General features: G+C 42.9%; 1 protein-coding gene and 1 pseudogene across 1 annotated transcript in view; one reads left to right on the top strand and one right to left on the bottom strand.

Annotated features, from left to right (window-relative positions):
- The window catches only part of OCA2 (OCA2 melanosomal transmembrane protein), a 559846-nt gene that overhangs the window by 377666 nt on the left and 154808 nt on the right, over positions 1–27372 (bottom strand). The window lies entirely within an intron of this gene.
- LOC112855017 (aryl hydrocarbon receptor nuclear translocator pseudogene) lies at positions 17461–20445 on the top strand (annotated as a pseudogene).

The following is a 27372-nucleotide window of genomic DNA, read 5'->3' as shown; positions in this document are numbered from 1 at the left end:
ACAAAAATCATATGACTTCACTCATATGAGGACTTTAAGAGACAAAAGAGATGAAAATAAGGGAAGGGAAATAAAAATAATATAAAAACAGGGAGTGGGACAAAACAGAAGAGACTCATAAATATGGACAAAAAACAGGGTTACTGGAGGGGTTGTGGGAAGAGGGATGGGCTAAATGGGGAAGGGGCACTAAGGGATCTACTCCTAAAATCACTGTTGCACTATATGCTAACTAATTTGGATGTAAATTTTAAAAATAAAAAATTAAATTAAAAAAATAAAATTGTACCATGCTAATGGTTGCTGCTATGGTCTAAATGCTTGTGTCCTCCCAAAATTCATATACCTGAAGTGATAGTATTAGAGGGTGGGCTTTTGGGAGGTCATGAGGTCATGAGGGTGGAATCCTCAGAATGGGATTAGTGCCTTTATAAAAGAGGATACAGAGAGATCTCTTGACCCTTCCATCACATGATGATACAATGAGAAGTCTGAAACCTAAAAGAGGGCCCTCATCTGATCAGGCTGGCACTTGCACTTCCAGCCTCAAAATCTGTGAAATAAATGCCTGTCATTTATAAGCCACCCAGTTTGTTGCATTTTGTTATAGCAGCCCTAAGAAACTGAGAAGTGAGGATGCTGCTATAATACCTAAAAATATGGAAGCAGCTTTGGAACTAGGTAATGGGTGGAGAGTGAAAGACTCTGAAGAGGCACACTAGGAAAAGCCTTAATTGCTGTGAATAGACCATTAAAAACAATTCTGGCAAGGGCTCAGAAGTAGGAGAGTCATCTGAAGAGAAGTCTCAGTCTTCAGAGAGAATACCTAAGTAGTTGAGAATAAAATGTTGGTGGAACTATTGATGGTAAAGGCCATTATGGGAAAGTCTCAGACAGAATGAGGAACATGTTATTGGAAAATGAAGAAAAGGAAATTCTTGTTATAAACTGGCCAAGGACTTAGTTGAATTGTGTTTGTATCCTAGTTGTGAGAGGTAGAACCTGTAAGGGATGAAATTGGCTAACTGGTTGATGAGTCTTCTAAGCAAAAGGTTGCAGGAGCAGCTTTGAGTAAAATGAGAGAAGTGAGAAGTGACTTAAAGATGGAACAGTTAATTAAAAAGGAAGCCAGGAGATAGGAGGAAGATGGCAGCATAGGAGGACGCTGGGCTCACCGCGCGTCCTGCTGATCACTTAGATTCCACCTACACCTGCCTAAATAACCCAGAAAACCGCCAGAGGATTAGCAGAACGGAGTCGCCGGAGCCAAGTGCAGACGAGAGGCCCACGGAAGAGGGTAGGAAGGGCGGCGAGGCGGTGCGCGCTCCACGGACTGGCGGGAGGGAGCCGGGGCGGAGGGGCGGCTTGCCGGCCAAGCAGAACCCCCGAGTCTGGCTTGCAAAAAGCGGAGGGGCCTGACAGACTGTGTTCTGACAGCAAGCGCGACTTAGCGTCTGGGAGGTCATAAGTTAACAGCTCTGCTCAGAAAGCGGGAAGGCTGGAGGACAAAGGGAAGGAGAGCTGCTGAGCCCCCTGACGACAGAGCTCAGTTTGGTGGGGAACAAAGGCGCTCACCAGCGCCATCTCCCCCGCCCATCCCCCAGCCAAAATCCCAAAGAGAACCAGTTCCTGCCAGGGAACTTGCTCGCTCCGCACAAACACCCAACTCTGTGCTTCTGCGGAGCCAAACCTCCAGCAGCGGATCTGACTCCCTCCTGCTGCCACAGGGCCCCTCCTGAAGTGGATCACCTAAGGAGAAGCAAGCTAAGCCTGCCCCTCCTGCCCCTGTGCACCTTGCCTACCCACCCCAGCTAAGACGCCAGATCCCCAGCATCACAAGCCTGGCAGTGTGCAAGTAGCCCAGACAGGCCACCCCACCCCACAGTGAATCCCGCCCCTAGGAGAGGGGAAGAGAAGGCACGCACCAGTCTGACTGTGGCCCAGGCGGTGGGCTGGGGGCAGACATCAGGTCTGACTGTGGCTCCGCCCACCAACTCCAGTTATACACCACAGCACAGGGGAAGTGCCCTGCAGGTCCTCACCACGCCAGGGACTATCCAAAATGACCAAGCGGAAGAATTCCCCTCAGAAGAATCTCCAGGAAATAACAACAGCTAATGAGCTGATCAAAAAGGATTTAAATAATATAACAGAAAGTGAATTTAGAATAATAGTCATCAAATTAATCGCTGGGCTTGAAAACAGTATAGCTGACAGCAGAGAATCTCTTGCTACAGAGATCAAGGGACTAAGGAACAGTCACGAGGAGCTGAAAAACGCTTTAAACGAAATGCATAACAAAATGGAAACCACCATGGCTCGGATTGAAGAGGCAGAGGAGAGAATAGGTGAACTAGAAGATAAAGTTATGGAAAAAGAGGAAGCTGAGAAAAAGAGAGATAAAAAAAATCCAGGAGTATGAGGGGACAATTAGAGAACTAAGTGATACACTAAAAAGAAATAATATACGCATAATTGGTATCCCAGAGGAGGAAGAGAGAGGGAAATGTGCTGAAGGGGTACTTGAAGAAATTATAGCTGAGAACTTCCCTGAACTGGGGAAGGAAAAAGGCATTGAAATCCAAGAGGCACAGAGAACTCCCTTCAGACGTAACTTGAATCGATCTGCACGACATATCATAGTGAAACTGGCAAAATACAAGGATAAAGAGAAAATTCTGAAAGCAGCAAGGGGTAAACGTGCCCTCACATATAAAGGGAGACCTATAAGACTCGTGACTGATCTCTCTTTTGAAACTTGGCAGGCCAGAAAGAATTGGCACGAGATTTTCAGTGTGCTAGACAGAAAAAATATGCAGCCGAGAATCCTTTATCCAGCAAGTCTGTCATTTAGAATAGAAGGAGAGATAAAGGTCTTCCCAAACAAACAAAAACTGAAGGAATTTGTCACCACTAAACCAGCCCTACAAGAGATCCTAAGGGGGACCCTGTGAGACAAAGTACCAGAGACATCACTACAAGCATAAAACATATAGACATCACATGACTCTAAACCCATATCTTTCTATAATAACACTGAATGTAAATGGATTAAATGCGCCAACCAAAAGACATAGGGTATCAGAATGGATAAAAAAACAAGACCCATCTATTTGCTGTCTACAAGAGACTCATTTTAGACCTGAGGACACCTTTAGATTGAGAGTGAGGGGATGGAGAACTATTGATCATGCTACTGGAAGCCAAAAGAAAGCTGGAGTAGCCATACTTATATCAGACAAACTACACTTTAAATTAAAGGCTGTAACAAGAGATGAAGAAGGACATTATATAATAGTGACAGGGTCTATCCATCAGGAAGAGCTAACAATTATAAATGTCTATGCGCCAAATACCGGAGCGCACAAATATATAAAACAATTACTCATAAACATAAGCAACCTTATTGAGAAGAATGTGGTAATTGCAGGGGACTTTAACACCCCACTTACAGAAATGGATAGATCATCTAGACACACGGTCAATAAAGAAACAAGGGCCCTGAATGAGACATTGGATCAGATGGACTTGACAGATATATTTAGAACTCTGCATCCCAAAGCAACAGAATATACTTTCTTCTCAAGTGCACATGGAACATTCTCCAAGATAGATCATATACTGGGTCACAAAACAGCCCTTCATAAGTTTACAAGAATTGAAATCATACCATGCATACTTCCAGACCACAATGCTATGAAGCTTGAAATCAACCACAGAAAAAAGTCTGGAAAACCCCCAAAAGCATGGAGGTTAAAGAACACCCTACTAACGAATGAGTGGGTCAACCAGGCAATTAGAGAAGAAATTAAAAAATATATGGAAACAAACGAAAATGAAAATACAACAATCCAAACGCTTTGGGACGCAGCGAAGGCAGTCCTGAGAGGAAAATACATTGCAATCCAGGCCTATCTCAAGAAACAAGAAAAATCCCAAATACAAAATCTAACAGCACACCTAAAGGAAATAGAAGCAGAACAGCAAAGGCAGCCTAAACCCAGCAGAAGAAGAGAAATAATAAAGATCAGAGCAGAAATAAACAATATAGAATCTAAAAAAACTGTAGAGCAGATCAATGAAACCAAGAGTTGGTTTTTTGAAAAAATAAACAAAATTGACAAACCTCTAGCCAGGCTTCTCAAAAAGAAAAGGGAGATGACCCAAATAGATAAAATCATGAATGAAAATGGAATTATGACAACCAATCCCTCAGAGATACAAACAATTATCAGGGAATACTATGAAAAATTATATGCCAACAAATTGGACAACCTGGAAGAAATGGACAAATTCCTGAACACCCACACTCTTCCAAAACTCAATCAGGAGGAAATAGAAAGCTTGAACAGACCCATAACCAGTGAAGAAATTGAATCGGTTATCAAAAATCTCCCAACAAATAAGAGTCCAGGACCAGATGGCTTCCCAGGGGAGTTCTACCAGACGTTTAAAGCAGATATAATACCTATCCTTCTCAAGCTATTCCAAGAAATAGAAAGGGAAGGAAAACTTCCAGACTCATTCTATGAAGCCAGTATTACTTTGATTCCTAAAGCAGACAGAGACCCAGTAAAAAAAGGGAACTACAGGCCAATATCCCTGATGAATATGGATGCAAAAATTCTCAATAAGATACTAGCAAATCGAATTCAATGGCATATAAAAAGAATTATTCACCATGATCAAGTGGGATTCATTCCTGGGATGCAGGGCTGGTTCAACATTTGCAAATCAATCAACGTGATACATCACATTAACAAAAAAAAAAAGAGAAAAAGCATATGATCCTGTCAATCGATGCAGAAAAGGCCTTTGACAAAATCCAGCACCCTTTCTTAATAAAAACCCTTGAGAAAGTCGGGATAGAAGGAACATACTTAAACATCATAAAAGCCATTTATGAAAAGCCCACAGCTAACATCATCCTCAACGGGGAAAAACTGAGAGCTTTTTCCCTGAGATCAGGAACACGACAGGGATGCCCACTCTCACCGCTGTTGTTTAACATAGTGCTGGAAGTTCTAGCATCAGCAATCAGACAACAAAAGGAAATCAAAGGCGTCAAAATTGGCAAAGATGAAGTCAAGCTTTCGCTCTTTGCAGATGACATGATATTATACATGGAACATCCGATAGACTCCACCAAAAGTCTGCTAGAACTGATACATGAATTCAGCAAAGTTGCAGGATATAAAATCAATGTACAGAAATCAGTTGCATTCTTATACACTAACAATGAAGCAACAGAAAGACAAGTAAAGAAACTGATCCCATTCACAATTGCACCAAGAAGCATAAAATACCTAGGAATAAATCTAACCAAAGATGTAAAGGATCTGTATGCTGAAAACTATAGAAAGCTTATGAAGGTAATTGAAGAAGATTTAAAGAAATGGAAAGACATTCCCTGCTCATGGATTGGAAGAATAAATATTGTCAAAATGTCAATACTACCCAAAACTATCTACACATTCAATGCAATCCCAATCAAAATTGCACCAGCATTCTTCTCGAAACTAGAACAAGCAATCCTAAAATTCATATGGAACCACAAAAGGCCCCGAATAGCCAAAGTAATTTGGAAGAAGAAGACCAAAGCAGGAGGCATCACAATCCCAGACTTTAGCCTCTACTAGAAAGCTGTCATCATCAAGACAGCATGGTATTGGCACAAAAACAGACACATAGACCCATGGAATAGAATAGAAACCCCAGAACTAGACCCACAAATGTATGGCCAACTCATCTTTGACAAAGCAGGAAAGAACATCCAATGGAAAAAAGACGGTCTCTTTAACAAATGGTGCTGGGAGAACTGGACAGCAACATGCAGAAGGTTGAAACTAGACCACTTTCTCACACCATTCACAAAAATAAACTCAAAATGGATAAAGGACCTGAATGTGAGACAGGAAACCATCAAAACCTTAGAGGAGAAAGCAGGAAAAGACCTCTCTGACCTCAGCCGTAGCAATCTCTTACTCGACACATCCCCAAAGGCAAGGGAATTAAAAGCAAAAGTGAATTACTGGGACCTTATGAAGATAAAAACTTCTGCACAGCAAAGGAAACGACCAACAAAACTAAAAGGCAACCAACGGAATGGGAAAAGATATTTGCAAATGACATATCGGACAAAAGGCTAGTATACAAAATCTATAAAGAGCTCACCAAACTCCACACCTGAAAAGCAAATAACCCAGTGAAGAAATGGGCAGAAAACATGAATAGACACTTCTCTAAAGAAGACATCCAGATGGCCAACAGGCACATGAAAAGATGTTCAGCGTCGCTCCTTATCAGGGAAATACAAATCAAAACCACACTCAGGTATCACCTCACGCCAGTCAGAGTGGCCAAAATGAACAAATCAGGAGACTCTATATGCTGGAGAGGATGTGGAGAAACGGGAACCCTCTTGCACTGTTGGTGGGAATGCAAAGTGGTGCAGCCGCTCTGGAAAGCAGTGTGGAGGTTCCTCAGAAAATTAAAAATAGACCTACCCTATGACCCAGCAATAGCACTGCTAGGAATTTATCCAAGGGACACAGGAGTACTGATGCATAGGGGCACTTGTACCCCAATGTTCATAGCAGCACTCTCAACAATAGCCAAATTATGGAAAGAGCCTAAATGTCCATCAACTGATGAATGGATAAAGAAATTGTGGTTTATATACACAATGGAATACTACGTGGCAATGAGAAAAAATGAAATATGGCCTTTTGTAGCAACGTGGATGGAACTGGAGAGTGTGATGCTAAGTGAAATAAGCCATACAGAGAAAGACAGATACCATATGGTTTCACTCTTATGTGGATCCTGAGAAACTTAACAGGAACCCATGGGGGAGGGGAAGGAAAAAAAAAAAAGAGGTTAGAGTGGGAGAGAGCCAAAGCATAAGAGACTGTTGAGAACTGAGAACAAACTAAGGATTGATGGGGGGTGGGAGGGAGGAGAGGGTGGGTGATGGGTATTGAGGAGGGCACCTTTTGGGATGAGCACTGGGTGTTGTATGGAAACCAATTTGACAATAAATTTCATATATAAATAAAAAAAAAAAAAAGAAAAAAAAAAAAAAAAAAAGGAAGCCAAACTTTAAAATGTGGGATTCTCAGCCTATCCAACCTAAAAGAAATGAGAAAGCTTCAAGAGAATACACAAAGCATATGGCCAAATTTCATAAAGACATCAGTTTGGATCTGACATCACAATGGGAAGCTAGGAGTTATTCATCAAGACAGTGGGGAGATTAGTCAGCCATCTAAACAAAAGCCAAAACCTACTGTCCAACACAGTAGAAGAATAGCCCAGAAGACATTTCAGAGATCATCAGGGCTGCCCCTCCCATTCTAGGCCCAGAGTGCAAAAGCCTGCATGACAGAAATATTTCAAAGGGCAGGCCAGTGCTACTTGACACCACTTTGCAATGTGGGCTCCAGTGCACCTGGTATGCCCAGCAAAGCACAGTAGGTATGAATATCTTCACCTTGATTTTGAAGGATAGATCACCTGGAGCCTCAGGCTTTGGACCCAGTCATGGGACATGGCAGGCCCTTCTTCCCTCAGCACAGATGGATACTCAGGGCCCAGGACATGGCAGAGAGCCCCTCTGCCCACCCACCAGGGACTCTTGAAGTAAAAACCACCCCATCCCCTCACATGACCCCTTGAGGAGGCCAGTGCCTCCAAAATGTGAGCAAGCGTTTCCTATTCATGTAACAGTCAAGGCACAATGCCAAGGCAGTGACAGACAACTGTGCTCAGGGAATGGCCAGGAAACTAAAGCCAGCAGTGCCCCTCACAGAGTTCATAATCCACCTGTGGGGGAACGAAACACAGCCATGGGTCTGTACCTCAGAACAAATTGGAGGGAGAAAAAAGGGCAGGCAGATGTTTCTCCCACAGAGTCCTGAAGGGGCTTTAGGGCTAGAAACAATGAGACTTCCCAGCACACCTAGGAGAATGGCTAAAATAAAAAGTAGGAACAACACCAAATACTAGTGAAGATGCAGAGACTGGCTCATTCACACATTGCTGGTGGGAATGTAAAATGGTCCAAAAACCTAAACGTGCAACTACCCTACTACCCACCAATTCCATCCTGGGCATTTTATTCCAGAGAAATGAGAACCTGTGTTCACACAAAATCAGTACATGAATAATCATCACAGCTTTATTTGTAACTGCCCCAAACTGGAAATAACCCAGATGTCCTTAAAGAGTTGAGTGGTTAAACAAACCATGGAACATCTACATTATGGAATCCTACTCAGCAATGAAAAGGTATAAACCACTGATACATGCAACAACCTGGATGAACCTCCAACAGAATTACACTGAGTACCCATTCTAAAATGTCACTCAATGTATGACTCAATTTGGACATTCTTAAAATGATAAAATTATAGAAATGGTGGGAAGATTAGTAATTGTCAGTAAGAAGGGGGTTATAAGAAATGGAAGGAATTGGGTGTGGGTACAAAAGGAAAACATAAGGCATCCTTGTGGGGATGGAAATGTTCTGTATCCTCAATGTGGCAATGTTAATGTCCTGGTTGTGATATTCTACTACAGTTTTGTAAAGAGGAGCCAAATATGTCAGACCCAAAATATGCCATTTTGGCATATTGATTATTTTGAATCAAAGTTACTTAATAAACAGCTGTTGCAAGAAAGATACTCTGAACCTTTTGTTGATCCCCTTAAAAGAAAAAATAAATCTCATATATGAAAGGTACTTTTCCTGTATTAGGATAGAAGCCATCCTCATCAGGAATTTAGGGCTGAAAAGGCTATATAAACAAGACTTGTTACTTCACTAATTTACTATCCAAGTAGTAGACAAATCCCTTTGTCTTGTCAATTCTTCACAAAATTATTATTTTCTTGTCTAAAAGGTATAAAAGCTGCCTTCTTTGGCCATATCTTTGAGTCTCATGTTTTTATGGGGCTCCTACATGTACAAAATTAGTTTGTTTTCTCCTATTAATCTATCTTCTGTCAACTTAATTATCAAACCAACTGACACAATGACATAGTGATATAATGACTAATTAAAAAAATATCTTTTGTCACTCAGATGACCAACATTTATTTCCCAGCTATATCTAGTCTTCATCTACAGTTCTTAAAAACATTTCAGACCTATGAAAGTCAAACTGGATTAAGGAGTGCACTTATGTTGATGAGCACCAGGTGTTCAATGTATGAGCTGAATCACTAAATTGTACACCTGAAACTAATATTACACTGTATGTTAAGTAACCAGAATTTAAATAAAAACTTAAAATAAAAAAGGAGTGCATTTGTTGTGATGAGCACCAGGTGTTGTATGGAAGTGTTGAATCACTATATTGTACACCTGAAAATAATATTACTCTGTATGTTAACTAACTGGAATTTAAACAAAAAATTTAAATGGGAAGGAAGGAAAAAGGAAGGAAGGAAGGAAGGAAGGAAGGAAGGAAGGAAGGAAGGAAGGAAGGAAGGGAGGAAGGGAGGGAGGGAGGGAGGGAGGGAGGAAGGAAGGAAGGAAGGAAGGAAGGGAGGGAGGGAGGGAGGGAGGGAGGGAGGGAGGGAGGGAGGGAGGAATGAAATGGGTGTCGTGTCATTAATGAAGTTGACTTTTGGACCCCATCCAAGGGCAGTGGCTGGTTGCCAGGAGGACAAACCATGTGATTAGAGAATTAAAACTGTTAGCCCCACTCCCCAACCTCTAGAGAGGGGCTGAATCGGCCAATGGCCAATGACTTATTTAATCATGACTATGTAATGAAGCCTCGATAAAAACACAAAATGATAGCTTTTTGGTCCTTGTTTTCAGAGATCTTCCATGCTTGGGGAACCAAAACACTTCCACATGCCACCAAGCTGGGCCCCATGCTCCATAAGAACAGAAACTCTTTTGTTGGGTACCTTGCCCAATGTATCTCTTCACATTCTTTAATAAGCTAATAAAAATAAGTGTTTCCCTGAATTCTGTGAGCCACTCTAGCAAGTTAATCAAACCTAAGGAGGAGATTTTTGGAATCTCTAATTTGTTGCAAGTTGGTCAGAAGCCAGGGGCTTATGACTGGTTTCTGAAGTTGGGGTTGGGCATGGAACACTTAACCTGTGGAATCTGATATGCTAGCACTGAGTAGATACTGTCATAAATTGAGTTAAGTTCTCAGACACCCTGCTGGTATCTGAGAATTGCCTGATGCTAGGGGGAGACCGTTTTGGAATTGGCTCTGGGAAACTTTAGGGTTCCCAGACCAGACAAAGCACATAGGAGGGAAGAAGGGAAATTTTTCCCACCCCCACAATTTGCAAAACATTACCCTTGAGAGAAAGTGGATAAAGAGTGCAGGAAATCACTGTATTTCTTTGTTTCAACTATATGTGAATATGTAGTTAGGTCAAAATTAAAACTTTAATTTAAAAAAGTCATTGCTTCTCTCCTCCAAGTCATTGCAAAATTTAAATCGAGGATAGAACTTAGGATCCTATTCAGCATAGCACTTACAGTAAAAAAATAAAGAAAGAAAGAATAAGAATATTTGGGGTCAAATCTGATGACCCCAAAGACCCTTCTCATTCCAGAATTCCATGGCAATATCTTCCTAAATCTGGAACGTTGAAATTAATGCCATCAAAATATAAGGAGCATTCACACGATGCTCATTTTAATTGAAAAATAGCACAGCAACAACAGTGCATTCACTGGTCACCTGGCATTGAGGACTCAGTAAATACATAGACTGGTATGCCCAGTCCCTGTAAACAAGAAATGAGTATTTAGTAAACAGAGTGATTGAGGTCCTGGGACAGAGAGGCCTAAAAGGTATGACACAGTCAGGACACAAGACACCCAGAGAAAGAGGAAGATTCAGGCCTGAATAGGCGTCCAGGGCCAAAAGGCAACCCCTTTTGCAGTGTCAGAGGCAGATGGAAAGGAGAGGATGTGCCAGCAGTCAGGGCCAGGCAATTGGGTCATGCTCAGGAGGGGTCTGGGTTTAATTTCATCATTTTTCATTTAAAACAAACTAACTACTTGCCCAAAAAATGTACATCTTTTTTTTTGTTTTTGCTTTCTATGTGTGTGTGTGAGAAAGAGTAAAGAACAGCAAGAACGAATTAAAGGAAAATGTTGCAGATCAACAAACTTCAAAACAGCATGGAGCCTTAAGTAAGTTCTAAGCAGCCTATTTGGGTGTATGTTAATTTCCCTGACTCTTGTTTAATATAATGAGGCAGGTTGCCAAGATGCAAAGTTCTTTTCCTTCTCACTACCATTCCAAGGCAGGTTTCATTTGTCTTGTTTTTTTCTAGTTTTGGGAAAAGCAATACATAGAACATTTTTCTAATTGGTCAAAAATGGTTTTTAATGCACTTGACTTTAAAATCACTGAAATCCATTGTGTATATGGATAAAGAAATTGTGGTTTATATACACAATGGAGTACTACGTGGCAATGAGAAAAAATGAAATATGGCCTTTTGTAGCAACGTGGATGGAACTGGAGAGTGTGATGCTAAGTGAAATAAGCCATACAGAGAAAGACAGATACCATATGGTTTCACTCTTATGTGGATCCTGAGAAACTTAAGAGAAACCCATGGGGGAGGGGAACAAAAAAAAAAAAAAAAAAAAAAAAGAGGTTAGAGTGGGAGAGAGCCAAAACATAAGAGACTGTTGAAAACTGAGAACAAACTAAGGGTTGATGGGGGGTGGGAGGGAGGAGAGGGTGGGTGATGGGTACTGAGGAGGGCACCTTTTGGGATGAGCACTGGGTGTTGTATGGAAACCAATTTGACAATAAATTTCATATATAAAAAAAAAAAACAAAACATATAAAAAAAAAAAAAATAAATAAAAAAAAATAAAATCACTGAAATCTTCATGAAAGATAATAAATTAAAGCACTGTACATAATTTCATGAAGTCTGCACCTAAATGCATTCTGCTCAGAGATTGCAAATCACTTAGAAACAGCTCTCACAAGCAAGAATATATCTCTATATTTTGTCTGTTATGTGTGATATACTACAGAAATCTAAAATTAAGCTCAAAATCCACATTGAAATGCAAGTTTTCTCAACAGTGCTCACAGAGATCACTTTTACGTGATGCAATGCCTTTTTTTAAAATTTTTTTTCAACGTTTATTTATTTTTGGGACAGAGAGAGACAGAGCATGAACGGGGGAGGGGCAGAGAGAGAGGGAGACACAGAATCGGAAACAGGCTCCAGGCTCTGAGCCATCAGCCCAGAGCCTGACGCGGGGCTCAAACTCACAGACCGTGAGATCGTGACCTGGCTGAAGTCGGACGCTTAACCGACTGCGCCACCCAGGCACCCCGATGCAATGCCTTTTTAACTATTATTTTTACAAATAATACAGGCAAAGTTGTTTCAAAATGTTTATAAACTATTCTGGGCAATGTAGGTTCCAACCACCTTGACAGGTGTCATGCCAATCACAGAACCTCTGTTAATGTGGGTAACCACTTTCAATGTCTTATGAAGTAGATTGCATGGGTGATAATAAAGTTCTACTTTAATTGCATTCCTTATGATATAGTTAAGGGCTTAAATCAATTATATTCAGTTATTCCAGTTATTTTGTTACATAAAAAAATACTACATATTCTGCTATTATGACAATGTAGCCTTACACTAGTGCAAGAAGGAAGAAAAGAGGAAGAAGAATGAGAAGAAAAAGATAAGAGAGAGGGAGCAAAGAATAGAGAGAGACACACACAGAAAGTGAACACTATCAAATGACCCAGGTTTTCATTAGAACCAGTGCCTTGGAATCTAAACATTATCCTCACTTTGAATCAGTGTTCTCTGTCTTCAGCCTAACCCTATCCTCAGACTGACTACATTGGGCTTGAATGATCCTTAGGCACTTGGCACCAAAGCTACAACCTCTCACCCTACATGCCACCACCAGACTCCCTTCTCACTAGCAGCACTTTCAACCATTTCTCTACTGAGTCTCACATGACATGGAAAACAGATGGAATGTTAAGTGTGTTCCAAAGATCCTGAGTTCCTTGATGTGTTGATAATCCTAGCTCAACATAAAACCCTGTGATAACAATAGGCATGGAAAATGCTGGTTAAACATCCATACACATATACCTTTCTGCAATGTTTCCAAAACCTAATTGCTACTGGGCTTTCCCTCTCAAGAGGCAACCAGAAAGAACAGGCAAAATAACATGTACCCTGGGAGTGGCTGCAGGTTATCTGGGAGCCAATGTCTAGTCCTGCTAGTCCACTGAGGCCACACAAGTAGGCATGTGTTCCGTATAGAAGTTGTTTGTGTGATTTGTCATGCATTTCTGCCCAGAGCCACACATACACAATCATGGAGGGCTTAGTTGGTTTGTACTCCATATCTTGCCTTAGGATCAGAACTGGCCCTTCTGTTCCTGATGCCAAGAGGGATTAACATGCATCACCTCCTTGAGCCAGACCAGGCTGACCCCCTGGAATGGATCAGGGAGGGAAGAGAAATATGCAGATGTATAGACTCCAAAGATTGTGAGATATGATAAAAGAAACAGAGAAAAGTGTCCTAGCCCCAGCTCGCTTGGGTATGCACTAAGGCAAACTTAATGACTAACCATAAACAACACATGGGTAGTATACATATTGCCTTGGCGGGAATAGTTAGTTGGAAGTCTCACCTGAGGGGAGGATGCTCCACCCAGCACCCTCAATCAAGACTCCACCTGGGCTGTTCTTTGAGGGGCTTCCCCAGACAGAAGGTTGGATGTTGTGAGTACCCAATTTGATGTATGAGCCTTCTTTGCTCTTCTCTGTACTTCTCTCCCTCTTTATGTTTACCATAATTGTTTAATTCCTTATATTTGCTTTCCCTTATTATTAATAAGGTTTTCCTCCATGAAACCAAAAGTGTGCCTATCTAGAATTACTATTATTCAGAACAGAATAACAAATGCCAATCTGAGCAGAGCTTCAGAGGTTTCTGTGCAGGCAACAGTCCTGTCATCAGATCCCAGCAAAGCAGAAAGCAACAGGTTAAGTCACTGGGATGTTTGGATGGCTGTGGACATAGAAAATGCTGACTAATTTGGAAATTGGCCCCAAAGTATGACACTCCAGATACAAAAACCTAAAACCTAAAATAGGTAGCAAGGCTTTATAGACTGGTCAGTAGTCCATAAAAAATACTAATATACAAGGTGAGGGAAAATCGCAACTCAACTGATACGATAGAAAATATTTAATAAGAGGGTCACCTCTGACAAACAAGAAGCCAAAAATGTACCTAATGAGCTTGGAGGTTTGGACACAGGGGTGAGGCAGATACTAAAACATAGAAGCTGTGAGGGGAGAAATGAATTCTGGACATGGGACTGTGAGGTGAGATGAAGATTCTGGAACATGAGGCTGTGAGGTTAGAGGTGAATGTTGGAATATAGAGGCCTGGGAGGTGAGAGGTGGATGCTGGAACATGGGGCTGTGAGGTGAGGAGTGGAAACTGGAACACAGGGCTGTGAGGTGAGAGGTGGATGTTGGAACACTGGGCTGTGAGGCGAGAAACAGATGCTAGAACAGGGGCTGGTCAGGTGAGAGGTAGAAGCTGGAACATGGAGCTGTGAGGTGAGAAATGGAAGCTGGAACAGAGGGCTATGAGGTGAGAGGGAATACTGGTATGGGACGCTGTGTGGTGAGATGTGAATGCTAGAACAGGGACTGGCAGATGTGAGGTGGATCCTGGAACAGGGGGTTGTGAGGTAAGACTTAGATGTTGGAACATGCGGGCTTGAGGTGTGAGGTGGATGCTGGAATGGGAGGCTATTAGTTGATGCCACCTGTGTAGGTTCCCTGTAAGCCTGTGTGCTTCCTCACAGTGCCCTCCCAGGGTGAGAAGTGGGTTGTGTGGCATCCCCATCTTACACTGGTTCATAGTGTGAATGAGAGGCAGAGAATTCCTACTCAAAGGTTGTAGCTCCCAGATTGGACCAGGAGGCTGAATAGGGTGACAGCTTTAGTGCATCTTGTAGGGAGGTTGTATATTTGGGTGCAGAGGCAACCATTGTGACCAGTGGATGGACTGGGGTGGATTGTGTTATATGCTCCCAAACATCACCCGACCCCAGGCCCTCACTCTGCTTTGGAAGATAGCATGTGAGCAGATGGAAGCAATCTACTGTGCCCTAGTACCCTGCCTCCAATGCCCACTTTTTTTTTTTTTTTTTTTTGCCCTTATGTGTATTTTGTCAGTCCTGGCTGTTTGTTCTTGCTGATATTTTACCATTACTGGTTTTTATATGATATATTCCCTTTGAAAGGCCCCTCATGTACTGTGTGACCTAAGGAGAATGCATATGAACAAATCATATATTTTCTTTCTAGGTATTACCCACATAATACTGAGTTAATTTTCTGGCATGACTTATGTTACACAAAATTATAGATCCTGGAGCTTAAAGGTGTCATCTGCAGCAGTCCTCAATCATACAAAACATATCCAGTCACCAATTGATCCTCTGTTGCCTAGGAGGACAGATTAGGTTTCTCCTCAAAAAGGAAAATAAGAATAATTGTGTCACTGAATTTTCAGGGCTAAGTTCATAAGGTACAAATTCCTATTGCATACTACAAACATTTCTGCTAAGAAACTACAGAAGCTTAGCTACCACAGTAAAAGAAATATGCCAGTTGTTAACTCTGCTGGCTTTGGAGAATCACAATAGGTGGCTACAATTCCACAGATCCATTTAGGGAATTAGGATGTTACCAAACACTATTTTTTCATGTGACTATATCCTAAAAATTGAAATAGAGTTTAGAAAAACATGTTGTTTGAAGTTTCCCACAACTTCCTTTTAACATTCTTCCAAAATGACTGCTCTATGGTCACATATCATCAAATGGAAATTATTTTCACCACAGGATGAAAATACCACATTAGGTATGTCTGTTTCCTTTACTTCCAAATGAAATAAAAACAGGACTCAAAAAAGATATTCACACCCCCATGTTCATTGTAGCATTATTCACAATAGCCAAAATATTGAAACAACCTAATTGTCCATCAATGGATAAAGAAGATATGGTGTGTGTGTGCGTGCGTGTGTGTGTGTGTGTGTGTGTGTGTGTGTGTAATGGAATATTATCCAGCCGTGAGAAAAAGGAAATCCTGCTATTTGTGACAATAGGATGGACCTTGAGGGCATTATGCTAATGAAATAAGTCAGATGGAGAAAGGCAAATTACTGTATGAACTTACCTATATGTAGAATCTAAAATAGCCAAACATAGAAACAGAGCAAAATGGTGGTTACCAGGGACGGGGGGAGGTGGGGAGCGGGCAATTGGGGAGATGTTTGAGGGTACAAACTTGCAACCAGAGGGCAAGTTCTGGAGATCTAATTAATGTACAGCATAGTGATTATAGTCAACAGTACTGTATCATAAACTTCAAAGTTGCTAAGAGACCAGATTTAATTATTCTCACCACATAAAAGAATTGATAATTATGTAACTGTGATAGAAATGTTGGTTAAACTACAGTGGTAATCATACTGCAATATACAAATGTACAAGTCAAGATGTTGTACCCTTTAAATTTACACGATGTTATGTGTCAATTTAGAAATTTTTAGAAATCTGTGCATTCCAGACCTCCAGTGCTCTAAAAGTGGCAGGCTGGCAGGCAGGCAGGCAGACAGGAAGGAAGGAGAAAGGAAGAAATGAGGAAAAGAGGGAAGGGTTCTGTAGAATACCAAAAGAGAATCTTTTAAATAACACATTGTCAATCTTGGATTCCGTGGTAGCGGTGGTGGCTGTAGGGTACCGCGTTTGGGGAGTGGCTCTCCCCTCCCCCTTCCTCCAGTTCGGTGGTGGTGGCTCCTCCCACTGGGGGGGCGGTGCATAGGTAGTGGCATCTGCGGCCAAGGCAGCGGCTGCTGCTAACCCCAACTTCACAACCAGTGCAGAGCCCAACGTGGGGCTTGAACTCACAGCTGTGAGATCAAGACCTGAGCTGCCGGGCTCTGGGCTGATGGCTCGGAGCCTGGAGCCTGTTTCCGATTCTGTGTCTCCCTCTCTCTCTGCCCCTCCCCCGTTCATGCTCTGTCTCTCTCTGTCCCAAAAATAAATAAACGTTGAAAAAAAAAAAATTAAAAAAAAAAAAAAAAAGAGGGGCGCCTGGGTGGCGCAGTCGGTTAAGCGTCCGACTTCAGCCAGGTCACGATCTCGCGGTCCGTGAGTTCGAGCCCCGCGTCGGGCTCTGGGCTGATGGCTCAGAGCCTGGAGCCTGTTTCCGATTCTGTGTCTCCCTCTCTCTCTGCCCCTCCCCCGTTCATGCTCTGTCTCTCTCTGTCCCAAAAATAAATAAACGTTGAAAAAAAAAAATTAAAAAAAAAAAAAAAAAAAAGACCTGAGCTGAGATCAAAAGTCGGATGCTTAACCAACTGAGCTACCCAGAAATGACATCAGATGTATCATCACTGGGTCCAGCCATTGCCTCAGGAAACCCTGGGGCTGGGATTCAAGGTGGAGGAGCCATTGTCCACAGGGCTATTAAGTGGTGACCAGGGTTGGATTTTGATGATGATGGAGAAGGTAAATTTTTGAGGTGTGATGATGATCAGATGTCTAATGATAAGGAGTGACTTGCCAGGTTGGATGATGAGCAGAGCTCTGCAGATAAAGAGAGACTCACCAGGAAAAATCACAGTGAAATTGAACAGGGGCAACGGAACAAGATGACAGCCTACATCACAGAACTGTCAGACATGGTGCCTACCTGTAGTGCCCTGGCTCAAAAACCAGACAAGCTAACCATCTTACCCATGGCAGTCTCTCACATGAATTCCTTGTGAGGAACTGGGAATACATCCACTGATGGCACCTACAAGCCTTCGTTCCTCACTGATCAGGAACTCAAACCTTTGATCTTGGAGGCAGCGGATGGCTTTCTGTTTATTGTCTCATGTGAGATAGGTCAGGTAGTTTACATCTCTGACTCAGTGACCCCTGTTTTGAACCAGTCTGAATGGTTTGGTAGCATACCCTATGATCAGGTGCATCCAGATGATGTGGACAAACTTCATGATCAGCTTTCCACTTCAGAAAATGACCTGACAGGGCATATCCTTCCAGACCTGAAGACTGGAACAGTGAAAAAGGAAGGCCAACAGTCTTCCATGAAGATGTGTATGGGCTCAAGGAGATCATTTATTTGCCGTAGAAGGTGCAGCAATAGCTCTGTGGACCCAGTCTCCATGAATAGACTGAGCTTTGTGAGGAACAGATGCAGGACTTGGCTCTGTGAAGAATGGGGAACCTCATTTTGTGGTGGTCCACTGAACAGGCTATATCAAGGCCTGGCCCCCAGCAGGTGTCTCCCTCCCAGATGATGATCCAGAGGCTGGCCAGGGGAGCAAATTTTGCCTAGTGGCCATTGGCAGACTACAGGTAACCAGTTCTCCCAACTGTACAGACACGAGTAACATTTGTCAACCGACAGAGTTCATCTCACGGCACAACATTGAGGGGATATTCACTTTTGTGGAACACCGCTGTGTGGCTACTGTTGGCTACCAACCACAGGAACTCTTAGGAAAGAATATTGTAGAATTCTCTCATCCTGAAGACCAACAGCTTCTAAGAGACAGCTTGTAACAAGTGGTGAAGTTAAAAGGCCAAGTGCTGTCTGTCATGTTCCGGTTCTGGTCTAAGAACCGGGAATGGCTCTGGATGAGAACCAGCTCCTTTACTTTCCAGAACACTTACTCAGATGAAATTGAGTACATCATCTGTACCAACACCAATGTGAAGAACTCCAGCCATCAACCAAGGCCTACACTGTCCAACACAATCCAGAGACCACAGGTAGGTCCCATGGCTAATTTACCCTTAGAGATGGGCTCAGGGCAGTTGGCATCCAGGAAGCATCAACAGCAAACAGAATTGGATGTGGTATCAGGAAGCGATGGACTGGCTGGCTACAATCATTCCCAGGTTTCTGTTCAGCCTGTAACAACCACAGGGCCAAAACACAGTAAGCCCCTTGAGAAGTCAGATGGTCTGTTTGCCAAGGATAGAGATCCAAGATTTTCAGAAATCTACTCCAACATCAGTGCAGATCAGAGTAAAGGCATCTCCTCCAGCACTGTCCCTGCCATCCAACAGCTATTCTCACAGGACAACACATTCCCTCCTACCCCCACCCCCGGCCGGCAGAGAATTTCAGAAATAGTGGTCTGGCCTCTCCTGTAACCATCATCCAGCCATCAGCTTCTGCAGGGCAGATGTTGGCCCAGATTTCCCACCACTCCAACTCACCCCAAGGAACCCCAACTTGGACCCTAGCACCCGCCCAGACTTCTCTGCCCAGCAGGTGGCTACTCGGGCTACAGCCAAGACTCATTCTTCCCAGTTTGGTATGGGAAGCTTTCAGACTCCGTCCTCCTTCAGCCCCATGTCCCTCCCTGGTGCTTCAACTGCATCACCTGGTGCTGCTGCCTCCCCTAGTCTCACCAATCATGGATCCAACTTTGCTCCTGAGACTGGACAGACTACAGGACAATTCCAGACACAGACAGCAGAGGGTGTAAGTCTGGCCACAGGAACAGGGCCAGCAGCCTCAGCATCGCTCAAGTTCTAGAGAGCAACAGCTATCAGCATGGCAACCTGGCCCGCCTGAGGTCTTCCAGGAGATTCTGTCCATGCTGGGAGACCAGAGCAACAGCTACAACAATGAAGAATTTCCTGACCTAACTATGTTTCCCTCCTTTTCAGATAGAACTATTGGGGTGAGGATAAGGGGTGGGGGAGGAAAGTCACTGTTTGTTTTTAAAAAGCAAATGTTTCTGTAAAGAAAATAAAAGTCCCTCTCCCATCATTTCCCTCACCCCTAATGTGTACCCCTTCCCCTTCTGGCCTTTCCTTGCCCTCCTGCCTCTGAGAAGAAATGGGGTGAATCATGAAGGCTTTGGGGATCTTTGAAAAACTAAGGCTGGGTGAAGTTAAGAATGCCTTTCCTTACACCTCCTGACCAGAGATTTCTGCAGAAATGATTTTTGCTAGGGTCAATAGGCAGGTTAGAGAAACTAACATCCGTTCATCCACTATTTGCCTTGGATACTGTGGCTTGTTTTGGGAAAGAAATTGTGAATAAGGTTGGGGAGAGGAGAAATGTCCTCCTATTTGAAGATCATGAAACATGGTAGGTTACATATACCTGTATGGCTTTAGGAAGTGAGCATAGGCTCTTTCTGCTGCCTAGTGAGTGAGGAAGTGAGAGAGGGAGAAGAGTGTGTGTGTGTGTGTGTGTGTGTGTGTGTGTGTGTGTGTACGTGCATGCACATGTGTGTTTCTCTATCTTTTTCTTCTTATTAGGGAGTTATGCAGAATTTGTCTCAGATTTTATCTTTGTTTTTCCATGTAATTTTCGAAGAGTCCTAAGGAGTTAAATCTTCTATGTATTTTCCAATTAGTATTGCAGCCAAAGAGTATTTAAACAAACATCTTTGCTGCACTTACATCTATCCCCAGCCAATATGCAACTCTAAGCAGATATATAAAGTCTTTTGATATGGCTTGTCTCTCATCGAACATATTTAGTAGTAAAGCTGGGTCATTCCTGCTTTTGGTGCTCTCACCTTATAGAGAATATCTGCAAACATTACAGATGTTTAGGGTATGAAGATAACCCCCTTTTAAAACCCCATACTTGGCCATACTTGCTGCATTTTTCTGTGAGAATCACAGATGATGTGTGTTCTGTAGAGGTTATTTCTGCATGGAAACTCAACTTCTTGGATTAGCAGTCCCAGGGAAATCTTCACTGCTGGAGTTTAAACCAAGTCTTGCAAAGTAGCCTCCTTCATCCCGTTCCCAGTTCAGTCTGACTAGAAACTGAGACTTGGGTCTGTTTTGGACCTATAGTTCTTCCTCTTTGCTCCCTCCAATCTTAAGATTGGATTTTGCTTTATGATACAAGGGTATGAATCCATGTGATAGATGGGGCCTGGACTCCCATTCTAACAGGGTCACAGAGTTAACTATAGCCATATAAATGCAGATACAGGTTATTACTCTCTCTCTGTACATTTCTCAGGTAACAGTCATGTGTAGCAGCCGTTTTTTTTTTAATTGGCTCAGGCCAGTATCTTAAGTGCAAGACTGAATTAATAAGGAGAAGACATATTAAACATAGCCATAGGAGACTGAGGGGCATAGATGGCCTTAGAGAGGCTGAGAGAACATCATTACTGGGTTTCTCTCCCTTTTGTCTCCAGTCTGGTGCCAGGTAGTGGAGGTGAAAAGGAGATTTTTTTTTATTCTATGTGCACACATACCATATACATATATATTTATATCACAGTTCAAGAATCCAAAAAGTTGAGCTTCCAATGGAATCCTTGTTTTTAATAATTGTTTTTAAATGTGATCAGGACTATAATATTGTACAGTTATTATAGGGCTTTTGGGGAAGGAGAGGGGAGGGAGACGAGGCTCTGGGGGTTTTGTTTCTGATTTTCCTTCAGGGTTTTATTTTTTTTTCTTGTTGGCCATTTCTGTACTGCTGGCATCTGTGCTGAGCTTTACAGTGACAAAAATAATGACATGTAGCAAAGATTTTAAAACAAAATATTTGTTTTCCATTTGTAAAAAAAATAATAACACATTGTCAGCAAATAAAATAACTTTCAAGAACAATGAAACTGTACTGTACTATCAAGAGACTTGCCCAAGCTAGACCATAGAAGCAAAACAGATGGGAGAAAGAAATATCCCACTGCTCCCATCACTCTCCCTGTCCCCAGTAGATGTGCCCTGATGCCACCTGCCCCTTGTGGTTCCCATCCATCCCCAGTGCTAGATCAGGTCCACACCCTGGGAGGTCTCAAGTGGTAAAGGAAAGGATATAAGCCTATCCCTGTCCTCAGTGTGATGTGCCCTTGCTGAGGGGGCATGGCAGTGCCTCCTGCACCCTGAGCCTGAGCCCCATCTCCTAAAGGAGATCATGTGGGGAGACATGCAAACTGAAGCTCAGGCCAGGACTTGGGTGTGGACACTCCCCTGTGGTCAGGACTTGTCTGCTTCTAATCCTGAGGGCACCCAGGCCTCCAGGGAATCAATTCTCCAAACTGCCAGGTGTGGGCAATAGGTCAGACTCTCCACCCCTGCCTCAGAGCAGCCCAATTGTGGTGCCAGAGGTAATCCAGTGACATGAAGACAAAGTAGCACTGGGATCTATCTTATGCATACATTCAACACATATTCAGTTTCATATTCATGCACGTGCACACACAAAATCACACTCACACTAACAAGCACACACAGACACACACAATCTTGCACTCACACATCCACTGAGTTTTACACTCACACACATCTATAATCTTGCACACTCATGCAGCATCAACCATCTCACACTTGCACACACACACATTCTACACCCTCCTCACACTCTGACTCACACACACACACACACACACTTGCCCCAAATGTCCTCCCAATTGATGCCTCCAGCTCATAGCAGCCAGGTCTTTTGATTAATCATAAAACTGGGAGAAAAGGCAAGCCCCCACCTATCAACTTCTGATTTCTTCTTGCATATACACAAGGGCAATCAGCTCCTTGCACCACCCACATGTTTGAGACGAGGCAGCTAAGCTGAGGCCCCGATTCTCAGTTATGTAATGAAGCTCAGCAACCATGTGGCAACCTTTGATACTTCCACTCTCCCTCCTAAGAGGACGTAGGTGGTCATGGAAGAAGATGAGTTCAGTCCTGCCTTTCCCACTTACCACAGCTGAGATCTGTATCAAGTTGTCTTCTGCATGGTTTCTCCAGCTATAAAACAGGAATGTAACACCTCCCTCATGGGAACCTCCTATGTTAGTTACCTAGGGCTGCTGTCACAAAGTAGGTGGCTTAAAAAAGCACAGACTTTTACTTTGATAAGTCAGAAACCCAACATACAGTCAGCAGGACAGCATTCCTTCTGAGGGCTCTAGGAAGAATCCATCTCCTCAGCTCTTCCAGTTTCTAGAGGCTATCCATATTCCAGAACCAATGCCCATCTTTTCAATTCTCAAAGCTATCAACAGTGGATAAAAAGTAATCACATCACCTTTCTATGACCCTTATTCCATAATTATGTCTCCTACCCACAGCTGGGAAAGGTTCTCCACTTTCAAGGAATTGGGCCCACCTGGATAATCCAATATACTCTCCCAAGGCCCTTAACTTAATCACATCTGCAAATTTCTTCTGCCTTATAAGGTCATATATTCACAGGTTCTGGACTACCACATGTTTTTGGAATTAAATAATATAACATTTGCAAACACAAAGCTGGACCATGGTATGCCATAACAGACATTTGTTCACTCTTTGTCTAGCTTTTGCAATTCTGGCTTCAGACATTTCCCTGCTCCTTGACAAGTGATGCAGCCTAGGTAGAAGCAAGGGTTGAGCCCCTACTTCACCTTTACCAGTTCAGGGACTTTTAGCAAGCAATTTAACTTCCCTGAGCTTCAATTTACTCACCTATAAAGTGGGTATAATAATAAAGCCCATTTCATGAGATTATGGTGGAGGTCCTATTAACACAGAATTTTCAGAGCTGTGCTTGCCTTTTCACACATTAGCTCTGCTAGGTATCAATAGCATCACTATTTTCTTTGAAGTTAAAGCTCTCAGGTCCCACTGTGGCCCTTCTTTATGCACTATTATCCTCCCCAACCCCCGTCCACACACGCATACCTCTTAACTTGATCTAGCTTCAAAACAGATAATTCAGTTCACAGACTGCATGTCCAGGAACAGTCAAGGGCATGGGTAACAACCTTCAGGAGTGCTGGGACACTTCCTTCAAGACAAATCTACAAAATACCGGATATTTTTCTAATGAATTGCTTTGAAAACCCTTGAAATATCAAGTTGTGATCTTATCAGAAGAAATGTAGACAGCATGGCCAAGTATAGTTAGAAGATTCATGCCCCATCCAACTCTTTCAATTACAAAAGTGTATTTGAAATTCAGCATATTTTTCTGTTAAGTAAAGGAATTGTATTACATAATCCACCAGCTCTCTTGCAGTTCTGAAGTCTCTGACTTCAAAGAAGAAAAAGAAAGGCATCTCTGGAACAAGGTAATGGAGCCTGCTAGACAAAGTCTGCCAGATGCTACTAGAAGCAATATGTTCTGTGAATCACAATAGTAACATCTCAGCAATAAGAAAAGACTTGCAGACAAAGGGAAATGAATTAGGGGGCAGAGCCATTAGCCACAGCTATAATTTAAATTTCAGCCTTGCAAAATACAATAACAAAAATTAGGAAGGCTTGACTTGGAGGCTTCCACTGGAAAATGGCACTGGGGTATGTACATTGCATTGTGAAATATAGCATCTCACCTCTCTCCAAATGCACCTCCCATTTCTGGAGATTAAAGTAGAGGCCCCCTGGAAGACTAGAGGTGTTCTCTATTCATCTATTTTGAATTTCATTTCACAGTTAATTTTTAAACCAAATGCTTTATGAGCTTCTAAATTAAAGGACCCAGGGCAATGACACATGATCTCACACAAAGGCTACATCATTTTGCCTTTATCACATTAGATAAAGTGAGTGAAAAGGAAAGAAAAACCTCCTTGTTTCCAACAGAAAGGAACCCGTGGCAGCAATTCTTCCTAAAACATAATTCCAGATATTAAATGGGGGGCACATAGGGGAAAAGTATTATTTCCTTTATATTGTGAAATATTTGTCATTAAGACCCTGTCACACTGTTTCAATATGATTTCATATAGTATAAGGGCACAGAAGCCTTCACTGTGATAATGGAATTTTTAGAATGCTGCATTGGGAAATCTCCAGAAACCCTATTAAATATGCAAAGTTCAAGAATTAGAAAGATTGATCCAATTTTGTTCTTTGGAGCTTTACCAAGAACTACTTTACAAGGATGAGAAATACAACCCCATATCTTCAGTTAAGAAAGTGCCAAACAGGATTATCTATAGGACAAGAAGTTTAAATAACCTAGAGAACTTCCTGAAATTATTTAATCTCATGAAGCTATTAAAAGGCCAAAGGGAACCCTACCTGATGCTTCATTGCCAGACAGTCATTCATTCATGGGTCAGAGGTGGATGGTGCTCCCACTCCCAAGAGCCAGGTTAGACTAGACGCAGAGTAGGACCTCAGTACCTGGTCAAATATCTAAAGACACTCTGGGAACATTCTTGTTTCATAAATATTTATTGAGCACTTACTCTGTGCCAAGTTCTGTATGAGGCACCAGGAATCAGTACAGAACAAAATTGCAGATAACACACAACTCACATAATTAATGAACTAGATGGCACAATAGAAAGTGCAAAGTATGACACAGCTACAGTAGAGCAGGCCAAGAGGGGTCAAGGAGGGCATAATGCATAAGGAGAGTAGCTGGCAGCAGCAGAGAGGGAGGGCAGATGAGAAGATCTGCAGGTCACCCCAAGACCAACTCTCTCTTAGTGAGGAGGGGTGCAGATGGCAACAGCAGGACCCATCAGACCCCTAAGGTTCTGGGAAAACAGCTCTACCCCAGACTTAAATAACTTCTCAGTCCTCACCTAAGGCAAATTCTACCCCTAGAGTGGACTCCTACAGTAGATCCTAGGATGCCACAATGTTGACTCTGCTTTTAGAAAGCCCACAGGTCTAAGTATGCATCCAGATTTCCCCCTCATAATGTGGGAATGCTCCCAGGGGATTCTGGAAGCACAGGAGTTTCAGAAACACAAGGTCAAGCATACTATTTTCCTAAAACTTCTGCAACATCCTCCACCTTCTATATCAAATTACAAACACAAAAAACCAGCAGTATTTCAGTTTCACAAGTTATTGCTTGGCCTAAGTATAAACAATTTCTATTTGCAAGTAGCATTAGTGTTATAAAACGGTGGGAAAATCATATTACATTAAGCCCATGGAATATTCAACAAAATGGACCATAAACCTAGGGCATAAAAAATTTTTCAACAAATATTAAAGAACTGAAGTCATACAGAATAAGTTCTCTGACCTTAAGTAAATCAAACTATAATTCAGTAACAGAAAACAACAGGAAAATCTCTGAAAATCTGGAAATTAAAGAACATACTTTTAACTAATCTATGGGTCAAAGAGGGAGTTTCAAAGTAAGATTTAAAAGATAGAACTAGCGCTCTCCCCGGTATCTCACCGCTGCATCAGTGCAGTTAGGCATCAGCAAATTAATGAGAGGAGAGAGGAGGCCCCTGCTCTTGGGCACCCGCAGGAACTGACTCCAGCTCCAGACACACCGTAAACACTTTCATCTAACAGAATATAAGCTGTGAAATCAGATTTCTGAACCACAAGACACTTGTGTAAAAACTGCATTCCATGCCAGGCCTGAAATGTTCCAAAGCTCAGTTCGCTATCAGCAACCCAGGTGGTGCAATTAATAAAGAGCTAGCATGGGGCCACTGGCACAAACAAGGCAGCTCCTTAGAACCTGAACTTCCTATTTGTTCCATTCCTTGGGTAGATAACGCCTGTTAATTACTCTGGAGGTTTTGTTAGAACATTCTATCTGGTCTCGCTGGATCAAGCTCTCCTCTCCAGATCGCCCTATATGGGGAACTGAAAATAATCCTCGTTTCAATGAAATTATTTTGGCGAGGAGAGAGGGAAGATGGTGGCATAGGAGGAAGCTGGGCTCACCACGCGTCCTGCTGATCACTTAGATTCCACCTACACCTGCCTAAATAACCCAGAAAACCACCAGAGGATTAGCAGAACGGAGTCTCCGGAGCCAAGCGCGGACGAGAGGCCCACAGAAGAGGGTAGGAAGGGCGGCGAGGCGGTGCGCACTCCACGGACTGGCGGGAGGGAGCCAGGGTGGAGGGGTGGCTCGCTGGCCAAGCAGAGCCCCCGAGTCTGGCTGGCAAAAGAGGAGGGGCCTGACGGACTGTGTTCCACAGCAAGCGCGACTTAGCGTCTGGGAGGTCATAAGTTAACAGCTCTGCTTGGAAAGCGGGAAGCCGTGAGGACAAAGGGAGGGAGAGCTGCTGAGCCCCCTGACGACAGAGCTCAGTTTGGTGGGGAACAAAGGCGCTCGCCAGCGCCATCTCCCCCGCCCATCCCCCAGCCAAAATCCCAAAGGGAACCAGTTCCTGCCAGGGAACTTGCTCCGCGCAAACACCCAACTCTGTGCTTCTGCGGAGCCAAACCTCCGGCAGCTGATCTGACTCCCTCCCACTGCCACAGGGCCCCTCCTGAAGTGGATCATCTAAGAAGTGAGGTAAGCCTGCCCCTCCTGCCCCCGTGCATCTTGCCTACTGACCCCAGCTAATACGCCAGATCCCC

This window comes from Puma concolor, chromosome B3 (genome assembly GCF_028749965.1).
Source record: "Puma concolor isolate L17-30 chromosome B3, mPumCon1.1.hap2, whole genome shotgun sequence".
NCBI lineage: Eukaryota > Metazoa > Chordata > Mammalia > Carnivora > Felidae > Puma > Puma concolor.
Note: the sequence above shows the minus strand (reverse complement) of the source record. Positions and strands in the feature narration are given on the sequence as shown.